At 37.1% G+C, this 13,061-nt stretch overlaps 1 protein-coding gene across 4 annotated transcripts in view; it reads right to left on the reverse strand.

Moving 5' to 3' along the window:
- The window catches only part of WDR37 (WD repeat domain 37), an 89,086-nt gene that overhangs the window by 73,428 nt on the left and 2,597 nt on the right, over window positions 1-13,061 (reverse strand). The window contains exon 1 of one of the 4 annotated variants that reach the window (XM_045289810.1): window positions 1,027-1,095. The exons of the other annotated variants lie outside the window; for them this stretch is intronic. The gene's annotated coding sequence lies outside the window, so the exon portion shown is untranslated. Of the gene's footprint in view, window positions 1-1,026; window positions 1,096-13,061 lie in introns of those variants that run through there. 4 annotated transcript variants of the gene reach the window in all.

The raw sequence follows: 13,061 nt of genomic DNA on the forward strand, positions 1-13,061 counted from the left end.
CAATCCATACATACATCAATTGTGTAAAGCACATTTGTACATTCATTGCCCTCGTCATTCTCAAAACATTTGCTCTCCACTTAAGCCCCCGGCATTAGGTCGATAATGATTAATTTTTCAACGTTTCTTTTGCTCCTAAAATTATCTTTTTCCTCCAGCATGACTTTTCCTGTTTATTTTGGTTCCTCTTTTTCACGTAGATTTTCCTAAACTATCTGGTTAGCTTTGCCTATCTGTCCACGTTCATTGCTGCGACAACCAAAAGCTGTGTAGGGCCTGTTTACTCTGGGTAAGGCTCTATTGACAGGACCTGTTGAATGGAAATTGGCTTTGAGCAAGAAAGCAGGAAATGTGCCATGCAAGCAGGAAAACCTGTAAACACCAGAATTTAAGAGCATATTCCAGAAAGTCAAAGACGTTCTCCAGAGTCAATTCACTGAATTTCTATCCAACAGAGTTCCCTGCACCCCCCACCCCCACTGTTTGATTTTGGTTCAGGAACCTTCCTAAACTCATACATACACTAGTGCCCACACAGCAGACCTTTCATGGATTCTGCGGGGAGACTGGCTCATTGAACTTTATCACCCTGTGCATTTTTGAGACAGTGAATGCCCCTGGTCTGCTTCATCGTGGTGGCTGCTCCCGCTTCCACCTTCCACAAGTATTAAAATTTCCTTCACCCATCTTCATTGCAATTATTTATAAACTACTCATATTTTATCCCCTTGATACTATTTTAATGATGTATCAAGAAGGAAAAGAGAAAAAATGAGAAAGGAAAGAGACACATGCATGTTCTCATTAGGCCATTTGAAACTTGAAATCAATCTTAGTCGTTTTAATGGTTTACTTATTTGGTATTGAAACACAACAAATTTACTTAATAGCTATAGACTCAAGTCCTGGCTAAGCTCCAAGAAAGCAAAGACAAGAAGGGGAGGGGTACAATTTATCCTGGTCTGCCCGGTCCTTTCCTGATTGTAAGTAACCCCACTGCACACCGGTTCCGTGCTTGGCCGATACCTGGAAGCTCAGTGATCAGCAGACACCAGCAGCTCTGGTGGGGAAAACCCCCAGCCACGAAGATCACAGTCTAAGAAATCCTCAGGCCGGTTTACTCTGTTCTGAAAGGTCGTTATGTGTCAGAATCTGCTCAAAACATCCTGGTTCTTCTACTGAAAATCCCATGTTGTGGGAATCTAGGAAAACTAGGATGGTGAGTCACCCTAAAAGCAACACAGTCGTTTCCTCTAAATGTTATTCTCTGAAAAAACAAGCACTAAACATGATGACAAGTACATAATAGAGGTAATGAAACACAAGATTAGTTAACCTGCCTGTGAAGATTCAGGACGGTATCAGAGGGGAAAACACTTGAACTGACACCTGAAGATGAAAGCTTGATAGGCAGACCTTCAAAGAGTAATCTAGGCAATAAAATCTTAAGAAAGAGCGTGAATTGGGGTGAGAAATTGTGGCTTATTTGGTAAAATTCATGATAATCATTATCAACAGAGTATAAAGTACAAATAAAGAAGTGGCAGGAAGAATTGTAGTCATTATGGTACAAAACATAACATTGGATTTTATTCTAATACTAATAATGCCAATAAACCTTGTCAAAGAGAATGACATCATCAAATTTGAGTTTTAAAAAGATTGCTTTTGCACCAATATGGAAGGCCAATCAGTGAATTCTAATCAGCTCTTAGACTGCTCTAGCAATAGAGAAACTATCGAGATAAAAGAAGAAACTAGAAATAAGAAGGAAGTCATTTTAATTAACTACATCCAATATGTAACTACAGGCAAAAAGTATGAACAAGAATATCTATCATTCTATTATTCTATTATTACAATGTCAAGAATCTAGAAAGAATCTAAATACAAAGCAAATCATTATAATAGCATACAGCCATTTTAGACAAAGCACATTTTGAGAAAAATTTTGGATGAAAAAAATTAGAAACAAATTATAAAACACAAACAGGCTTCAAAATATCCATGGAAAAAGGGAATGGAAAAATAGTTTCCAACCACGTTTTGAAGCCCCTTCATAATATGCATAGTATAATGAATGCTCTCTGTTTTTAAATTTTTTGTAAGTACCCATAAAGTGCATGTATGCATATACTGCAAACATATATACACAAAGAATTTTAGAAATGTGGATACCAACTATCATATGTTACTAATGAAAGTAGAGATATTTTTGTATTTTTCTATATTTTTAAAAATATTTTTCAATGAAGTTGTATTGTTATTGTAATCAGAGGTGGGGGGAAAAAGCTACCACCAAATACAAAAGAGTTTTTTAAAGTTTGTAAAAAACTGGAATTAAAATAGAACTTTTTCATGAAAAAGGGGACCTTTTTCAAACCCCCTTGTATATTCATCCATAATTTAGATTATTATATATATGAGTACCTCACAAATTTAAATGAACTTTGTTAACTTCCATGATTTTTGATATTAGCATTAACTTCGACGGCAGTGAATGAGTTATCAGTGACGATATCAATATTTAAACTCTCATAACATTCACCTAACATTCAAATTGTAGGACTGGATAGGAAAAAAACATTACAAATTACTTATCAATGGCAAGTACAAAAAAGCCGGTATAAGAAAAAGAAAGGACAATTCTGAAAATACACTCAAAGCGTATGTGTCAGGCACCAAGTACATTTAACTCAATTTTCCAGTAAAACAATTTTGAGGTGGCAAGTATCATTATTCCCATTATAAAAGTAAAGCTGCCATCTTAGGGGACAATGAAAGAACTAGAAATACTTGTCCAAAATCAGAATGTCTTTTTTCCATGCTATTTCCGAAGAACAGTTCAATGACTCTCAAATATAAAAACCACACTCACTGTGATCATGTAAATGCCAACTCATCAATTTTAATTTTGCCCATCTACCTGCCAAAAAAGGTAGCATTGTCTTTCACTGTAACAAGACGCCATCCCACCAACTGCTGGGAAAGGCAAAACAGAATGCACCCCGACCTCTAGGAAACCACTGTGCCAAAATGTACTCTGACTTAGAGAGAAAAATAGGTCTGAGCTCCAATACCAGGGGGATGGTTTTACTAACTGAATAAAAACATCAACACAATGGGAAAATATGCTGACTTTTAAAACCATTGTAAAGCATGTACATGTTCAAATTCCAAGCAGCAATTAAAACTGTTTACCAGGTGAATGCATAATTCACCTACTTCCCAGAACTAAAGCTTGTTCCAAGTTCATCACATCTTCCTCATTATTAACTACTTAAAAGTTACCCAATAGTGATTTCTGTCACTATTTGAAATTGTTATTAATGTCATATACAGTCATACTTTATTATGAAATTACATTCAGTCCTCCCTTTTCTTTTTAAACAAAGTTAATGTGTTCAAAAAGAAGACAAAATCATCCAGCTATGTAGGACCACATGTGAATTGAGATCAGCTATATCTGCACAACAAAACTAGACTGTCTATTTTCATAAAGGTTATCAGTACCATGATAAAACTTTCTTTCCTATTTGGTTTATTAAACATTCTAATGAACCATTCTTATTAAGGTTCTAAATACCGAGGCTGGAAATATTTTTCACATGAGAAAACATTTTCAATCACTTTCAAATGTTAAATACATTTCCATTATGTTTAAGTATCAAATTAAAATACAGAAATCAATAAATTTATCCTGAATATAAGAAGACGTATATGTCCCTTTTTTAAAATAGTACCATATTACTAAATGAATTTTCTTTTTGTTATAGACCCTTAGAAGTCATAGCATACATAAATCTTGTTACGAAATCTTTTTTTTTTTAATCGTTTTATTAGGGGCTCATACAACTCTTATCACAATCCATACATACATCAACTGTGTACTGCACAATTGTACATTCATTGCCCTCATCATTATCAAAACATTTGCTCTCCACTTAAGCCCCTGGGATGAAATCTTCTTAAAGCAAGGCCTAACAATATTGTTACAAACTTGAAAGTTTAGACTTTTAGCACATTGTGGGGAAAACTGATTAACCCATAAAACCTTCTTGTCACTTGCTCCCCAAACAGTTAGTTACAAAGTTCTCATTAAAGATTATACTGTCAGTCTACATTTACAGTCACAAAATCCTCCCAGCACAGGGTCATCCCTAAATCCTAGCAACCAATCTTTTGTTTACCGTCATGTTCTATAAATGAGATCTAGTGCATGTGTGCTTCTAAAGGTTTGGGTTTTTTATGTTGCTCCTGTTTGATGGTTTGTTAGTTACTGCTTTCTTGTTGTGTAGTATTCCACAATATGAATGAGCCATTGTTTAACTATTTATTATAAAAAAAAATTTTGAGTCATCGGTTTTTGCCAAAGCTGTTCTGAAAAATAATATACTTTTTTGTATAAATCTAAGTTTTTCTTTCTTTGAAATGAACGCCCAATAGAGAAATTGCTGGATCATATGGTGAATACGCTTTATGTGGTTTTTCAGAAACATCTACTGAGATATAATTACATACAAGTTACCCAATTGTAATGTATAATTAAGAGTTGTGCCACAATTTCCCACAAGCAATTTTAAAAGTCCACCCCAAAAGAGAATGATTTTTATCATTAATGGACATTTTACCTTTTTTAAAACGAGAAAATCACTCATACACTTGAGTTTTTCCCGTAGCGCTGTCCTTGTAAGGTATTTTCAGCATCACAACAGTTTCTGCAGCATTTTTCCCTGAGCAGGAAACAAAATTTCACAGCCGCACACTGTTCTCTTAAACCAGCCATCACAAAAAAATGAGGTTCTAACAAAATTTTCATGAAAAAAATCCACTGTGATGAGAGAGAACCAGGCAACACCACTTGGGTGCACTAACTCAGAGCAAGTTGCTACATGCTCACCTGCCAGGAAAACTGTGTACTAGGAAAGCTCCATTCAGCATGACTTCGGCTCTTGGTAGGGACCCCTTGTCTGGTCAGTGGTTCAAATCCAAACCCACTCCAAGAGAAAAAGATGAGTCTGCTCCCATAAAGATGTAAAGCCTTAGATACCCTAGATAGGGTAACTATGAGTCAGATTCAATTCATTGGCAGTGGGTTTGGGTAGAGCATATTAGAATTTGGGTTTGGTTTTGCTTGGTTTTGTTTTTTACTTAACTTTTTAGTGACTATCTGAAAATTTACTATATATTCAACCCTTATCACCATACTTGAAATCAATAATTTATCAGTTCAAATGAAGTATAGAAACTTTACCCAATAAAATGATTAATAAATGATTACTTAATTTAAAATAAAATTTTTAAAAAGAAACTTTACCTTCCTTTTCATTCTGTGCCATTTAGAATGTAGTTCTCTTAAACATTTCCTATAAATACACTGAGAAGCACCATATTAGATCCATATTACATTATTTTTGCCTCAACTTCCAAATACAATAAAGAGAAAAATGTCTACTGTACGACAAAGCTTCAAAAAATTCATGTAAAAATCGAGCTCAAAGATAAAGGAATTTTTCCACAAATATTTTAAAGCTCCCTCATAGTTACCATTGTTTTGTGTTTTTTTCCATTGTTCTTTCTTCCTTCCCAGAGTGCTTCAGCAATTATTTTAAGGCGGGTCTTCTGGTGACAAATAATCCAAAGTGTGTGTATTTTCTCTTGATACGGAATTCTGAGTCGACAATTCTCTTCCTTCAGCATTTGAACAACGTAGTGCTTCTTCCTTCTGGTCTCTGTGGTTTCTGATAAGAAATCCACTATGGTTCAGTGCTTTTCCCCTCTAAGTAAGGCATTGATTCCCAGTTTTCAGGATTTATCTTTTTTCTTTAGTTTTCAGATATTTGACTGTGATGTGTGGATTTATCTCATTTGAGGTTTGCTCAGCTTCTTGAACTTGTTGGTTTACATCATTTGCCAAGTTTAGGACGTTTCAGTCATTATTTTATTCAACTTGGACACAACTCTTCTGCAGAGGCATGCCTCTTTACAGCCTTCCCAGGGTTAAGGTCTAAGTTCGCGAACAAGGCTTTATGCAGCAGGTTGATGGAAGAGGCCAGTTTTAAGATGTTTGGCTGTGGGTGAGCAGTTATTGTCTGAAAGTTCTCTATCTACTAGGAAATTCTTTTCATGGTATTTTAGCTAGACAGAGCAAACTTCTCGAAGGTACATCGATGCTCGTTAGTGTTTCAGGGTTGCTGGCTTTTGCAGCGCCACATCTGAATATATGAGTATGAGGCAAATATAAAACCCAGGGACCTCCCTGTATATCATTTCTCAGGTCTACTTTCTTCTCTCCATCTTTCTGAATTGTGTATTTGTTTTATATATAACGTTCGGTGTTTTTTTCTGTATTTCACTGCAGGATTAGAGAGCATCGATTGTGCTTCAAATTACACACGTGTAGGCCTTCTTCTGCAGTGTTGCAAGAAGGAGCCCGGGGTTCCTCACTGGGCTGAAAGCCGCAAGATCAGCAATTCAAGACGACCAGCCACTCCTTGGGGAAAAAAATGAGTAACTGTCTCGGACAGAAACCCACAGGGCAGTTATATTCTGTTGTATAAGGTCACTATGAGCTGGAATCGACTCAATGGCAATGAGATTGGTTTTAGTTTTGGAGTGCTGCAAATGGTTAAAGCACTCAGCTGCTAACTGAAAGGTGAGAGGTTCAAGTCCACCCAGATACACCTCAGAAGGCCTGGTGGTAGACTGAAAACCACTGAAACCTTGTAGAAATCTTGTCCTATTGACAGACAGGATTGACATGAATCAGAATTGACTCTATGCCAACTGTTATATTTTAAGTTTTTTGTTTTGCTTCATAAGTCCATAAAGAATATTTTTGGTAATAATAAGCCTCCAATAAAATTGGCAATCCCTGAAATGGGTCACACAAAAAATTATGTGCAACTGAAAAAAATCAAAGCAGCAAAATTTTGGGGCGAAATTCCATTTAGAAAAACTGGACCTTTAAATAATGGAAATGACTAATGGCATCAAAGAAAACTTACAATGGCAGAGCATGTTATTGGTATAATTTTATATAGACAAAAAAGATTATGTTAATAGGTATTTGGCAATTTAACAATAGGATTTGTTCACCTCAAATGTCCGCTAATTTGAACACAGTTGAACTAAATAAAAAATACATCAATAACTAACACTGACTGAATGGAATCTTTCCACAATTTATATCCTTCACAAAAATGAAGAAAAGTGAATATAATTCCTTCTTTCAATGATTAGATATATTAAATTAGTAACTTCATAAAGGTTGTTGTCAAAATCGCAGCCAGTTTTTGAGTCTCTGGTGAAAGCTTTGACAATTTCCACACTAATTATTCAGTGATTGCATTAGGCTGAAGTGTGTGTGTGTGTGTGTACAGAGAGATTTATATCAAGAAATGGCTCACACAGTTGTAGAAGTGGGCAAGTCCAGTCCAAGTCAAGTCCGTGGGTCAGATGAAAGTTGGAGGCTTCTCCTGACTCCTGTGGCTGCAGGGACTAACAGGAAGCAGGAAGCAGGAAAATGACACAGGATGACCTCAGGATGGAGAATGCAGAGCTAAAGTAAATCCAAGGTTGGCAGTCTGCTGATGGCTCCTGGAATGGGCAGGTAATAGCACACGAGGTCAACGAATCAGATGCAGGATCCAGATCCAGCAGTGGAAGTGAGCTAGCTTCCGGCACACTGTCAGTCGACACTAAAAGTAGATCGAACCCAAAACAAAACTCCCTCCATTGCTTCAAGATTATGACCAGATTAACTGCTTCACAGATAATACCACTGGACTTGACCACAGAATGTCAGATCATATCATGGGCAAATCCTGGTTCCCAAGTTGCCACAAAATCTAACAACCACAATGACAATGGCTATATTTATCAAAATGTGTATCTTCTTTAATTGTGTTCTTTTTGTTCCTTTTCTAGAGTGGTTGGTGTGTTAGTCTGGATTGACTAGAGAAACAAATCCAGAGACACTCATGTGTATAAAAAAGCTTTATATCAAAGATTAATTGTATATTAAGAAAGCATCCCAGCCCAGTCCAGATCAAGTCCATAAGTCTTATATTAGCCCATATGTCTGATCCAATCCATAAATTCCTCTTCAGACTCACGCAACACATGCAATGACACCGAATACAGGAAGATCACAGGCCAGTGGGTGGAAAGTCGTGTGGATCCAGTGGCAGTGGAAGCATCTCAATGCTGGCAAGGATCTCCGCGTGGCTCCTCCAGCTCCAGTACTATAGCGTAACTACATGTGTCCTTGTCAGCAGGAAGAGGAAGCAGAGAGTCTGTCTGTATCTGGCCTCCAGTGAGCTATGTATGTCTGTGGCGCCTCTAAATAATGTTATCAAACTGCAACCTGATTGACAGGCTAGACTCCACCCCTTCGCAAGCTGACAACATTATGTAAGTACCACAGCTGGTTTCTCTGTCCCTTTATCTTCTCCTTTTTTCTTCAGTAATTGTTGACTTCTAGGTTTTAAAAACTGGTGGTTTTTTAAGTACAGCACCAACTTTATGGGTAACACCCTTTATTTTGTGACACTCTCCCTTTTGGATAAAGGGTAATCTCAGCATAAGCTGGGTCCCAGGTTTTAAAACATCTCAGGATAACAGTCTCAGTAAATCCTGTTCTCTACTGCTCCAGTTTACCTCACCTTTCTTAAAAAATGGGAATCTGAGTTCTGCTCCCTATTTTTCTTCCATTGGATCTAGAACTACCTACCGGTTAGCACAGTCAATTTACCAATCTAAATTACCTTGCCATTAATAAAGCATGTTTTGTAAAGGAAAGGAAATATAAAAATCCTGGGAAAGCCATCCTGAGATGGCTTCGGAGAACAAGAGACATTGTTTTCAGACATTTAAATCAAGCAAATAAACAGAAGAGTTTCCCTTTCAAAGCCCTCTTAAGAATGGCAACAGATAGTACACAGAGAAATTTCTACAAGTCTGGTTATTCAAAATGCAAAGATGGCAATATCAACCGTCCTTTCACATCAGACTCAAAGGCTTGAGGTAAGTAAATTTCTTTCTGAAGTGTGGCACCACTGGCTTTTTCAGTATGAACTTTGGTTTTTTCTTCGGTAATCTTCACATTCTGTGTTCCACTGAGTCTTTAATCACCCTCCCTTCGTTCCCATAAAATGATGAGATTCTTTTATGTCTGGGTTTGGCATAGATTGGTTTTCTCATTTCACAAAACACCAGTCAATACATTGGAAATCTTGTTCCACTGATCCAATTTTCAACCAAATACAAGGATTTTTTTTTTAATCTGTGGAACAATGGAATACTATACAACATTAAAGAATAATGATGAACCTGTGAAACATCTCTTGACATAGATAGAACTGAAAAACACTTTGATGGGTGAAAGTAGTCATTTACAAAAGATATTGTAAAAGACCACACTACCCCCTCGCCAGTCAAGAAAAGGCTTTCACACCTACAGGAATTTTAAAGTCTGATACAATTTTAATGGTTACTATTGCTGAACAAGCTGTTTCTCAGAGATATGGGGAAAATGAATTTGTTGTTCACAGGGTTTCCTAAATCACAACGTTTATTTTTGATCCCACGCACCAAGTATGTGAAAGTATTTGTTGAAATTTGCTGGTAAATTTTCATTTTTTCCTGCTCTGTTCTTGCAAACAAATCAAATATCTTATATAGTTGCATAAATCAATTTTGGGGAAGGGAAGAGAAAGTAAAAGGCTAGGAGGGGGGAGCGGGGAGGGAGGGGAAAAATGAGGACCTAATGTCGGGGGTTTAAATGGAGAGAAAATGTTTTGAGAAACGATGTACAAATGCGCTTTACACAATTGATGTGTGTATGGATTGGGATAACAGTTGTATGAGCCCCTAATAAAATGTTAAAAAAAAAAAAAAAAAAGAAAGTAAAAGGCTAGAGGGCAGACAGGTGTAATTTGAGTGAAGAGAAAGATAAGGTCCAGCAAAAAGGAGATAGTCAAAAAAAGAAAATTATGGGACCATGGTAAGCCATTGGGAGATCTGATAAATTATGGAACAAAAAGATGATAATCTAATCTGTAAACTCCCACATAATTAAAAATAAACAAGGTTTCTTAGAAAGAAACACTAGTAGAGGGGACTGGTCAGTTTTGCTATTTCTGGGTATAAGAGAGCCATTAGAAATAGGAACAGAAAGAATCTGAAGGCTATCAAGAAAGAAGAGCAACCAGTGGAATGCGTGTGTGAAATGTAGTCAATTAATATGGCCCTTCTAGACATAATTCTTTGTGTGATGTATTATAAATTCTGGACTCCATGCCTGTGGCTACAATCCTATTTTGCAGGGAGTTCTCTGCTATGCTAATGAGCAGGATTAAGGTGGGATTAAGTCTTGGCCTTAGTAGAGGATGTGAACCAAGCCACAGCTTTGTTTGCCTGGAGTCTGATCTAGAGAAAGACAAAAGGCACAACTCCACTAAGAGTCATCCCCGGTATGTGGAAGTCATCTCAGAAGCACAGAGAGAAATCCCAGGACTATTGGAAGTGGAGCATGTTCCAGGCTCTGTCTGAAGTGGCAGAGGCCAAGATCAAAGACACGAGAGGCTGTGGCATTAAGGTCACAGGACAGAGCAAAGGAACTAGCCCAAAACCAGAAGTCAATGTATTGCCAGAAGATGATATACTGCCAGAAGATGAGCCCCTTCAAACCATGGTTGGAAGACATTTAAAATACAACTGAGGAAAGGAGTCATCCTTAATGATGCCCATAAAGCGAAGCTTTCAGATCTTCATTTTCTGATGGGGTACAACTCAAACTGAGAGAAACAGCTGCAAACAGCCATTAATAATCAGAACGTGAAATCTAGGAAAACTTTAAGCCTTGATTTATACTTTTGAACAACTACCTCCTTTGTCATGAGACCCAAAGAACGGGATGATAATTACGGATCATTTGATTAAAAATTCCATAGAAGAATCCTGATAAAAATAGAGAAAATACTGAACAGAATTTCAAATTTTGGAGCCATAGAGTAAATGAACCCCTAAAACGATTGCCCTTAGATAATCTTTAAACTGTAAACCAAAAAAACACCACGTGAAGTATTCTCTGAACTGAGCAACAGATTCAGTTACATAGGAAAAAAAAAAAAGATCTATGCGCCTTGAATTATCTACATGGCATCAAATTGACAAGAGCAAGTCAAAAGATTAAGTAAGAACTTTAGAGGGCAATGAGTTTATGTTCTGAGGGAGGAATAACTCAGAAAAGGGCGGTGAAAATGGTCACACTATTCAAGAAAGGAATGAATGTCACTAAATTGTGCATGAGGAGCCCTGATGGTGTGGTTATGTGTTGGGCTGCGACTGGCATGGTTGCCAGTTGGAAGCCACCAGCAGCTCCTCCGAAGAAAGACTGGGCTTTCTAGTCCCGTAAACGTTTAGTCTCCAAAACCCACAGGGGTCGACTATGAGTCATCGCGGACTGGACGGCGGTAAGTGGGCGGGTTAAATTGTACATGGGGAAAATAATTGAACTGGCGTATGTTCTGCTGTACGTATTTTCAATCACAACAAAACAAAAAATACATATGAAAAAATGAAATGAGAAAAAATAATACAATGAATTATGAATTTGTGCTTTCACTGTAAACAAGCAAATGTACACTATTACTCCCTCTTTCATATCCTGAGATTTTAAAACATTTTTCAGCGAGAGAAAAAATTTGATAAAACTGTCAATTTTGTGAATATTAATCATGTGCATAAGAATATGTATGTGCTATTAAAATAAAAATGGGCACTGATTTTACAGACGAAGTTCACATTAGTTCTTCATGATGTTTAATTGTAACAGCACTGTCAGGTGAACACCAGGCTGAAACACCAAAGTTGACTCTTTGTTGAGCAGTATCAAAGGAGAGAATGATCTCTAAAACAGGCTCAGAAATCTGTCATCAACCTTACCTGTTTAAAATGCTTTCTCGTTGTTTCAAATCCAGGCATGGAATAATTGCTTATCAGTACTATGTGTGACCTGGAACTGGAAGAAATCACTAAAGGATAAATAGCAATCAAGATTTTTTTTTTTTAGCTCCCGATAGGAAAAAGAACCAGTTTAAATCAAGGATGAAATTTAATAGAAGTAAATGTAAATCTTGTCCTTAAGATAACTCAATGGCAGAATAATTGAGAGAGTGGAAGAGGTAAGGATTGTAGCTCAGGGCAGATATAAAATAAGTGAACAGTTTTCACATAGCTTCCTCAAAAAAGAACTAAGAAACGTTGAAAAGAGGAAGGAAGCATGTATTTACTAAATATGTTCTCTGTCTAGTACTTTGCAAGAAGGGTTGACATATTCTTGTCAATGATAAGAGGAAATTAGTAAAAAGTGTATTTTAGAAGCTGGAAAATGAAGGTTTAAAGTTCCTTGCCAAAGGTTACATTGCTGTTATTAAATAAAGCTATTCCCACTATACCACTCTTGTCTCTCAAGGGTCATATTAATAAAGGCAATATTCAGACGTCTAGCTATTCTGTTCTGGTCAGATCATATACTGTGCTCATAGTTGGGATTTGGAAGGACTAAAATTTGATAAGTACAATAGGATCCCGGAGGAACATAGATAGCATTGGACTCTACAGACTGTATCTTACTTATTTAGTAGTAACCAATTCCTGGAATACTTTCAGTGCGGCGTGAAAGACAATTTTTAGGTTAACATACCAAATTTAAAGGTAACCACTTGCGCTTAAATGAAAATTCCAAATAATTAGCATCCTCCTCTAACAGAATCAAAGCATCCTAGTGGTATTGGACTGCTAACAGTAAGTTTAGCAGTTCAAACCCACCTGCTGCTCTGCAGGAGAATGATGAGGCTATCTGCTCCCATAAGGTTTAGTCTCAAAAACCCCAGAAAAGGTGGTCATGGCCAGAGGATGTACATTGGTACAGACAGCAACTGGAAACACAGGGAATCCAGGACAGATGACCCCTTCAGGACCAGTGGTGAGAGTGAGGATGCCTGGAGGGTGGAGGGAATGTGGGGTGGAAAGGGGGAACCGATTACAAGAATCTA

This window comes from Echinops telfairi, unplaced genomic scaffold (assembly GCF_000313985.2).
Source record: "Echinops telfairi isolate 266 unplaced genomic scaffold, ASM31398v2 ScPeMD7_31;HRSCAF=116, whole genome shotgun sequence".
In the NCBI taxonomy this organism is placed as follows: Eukaryota; Metazoa; Chordata; class Mammalia; order Afrosoricida; family Tenrecidae; genus Echinops; species Echinops telfairi.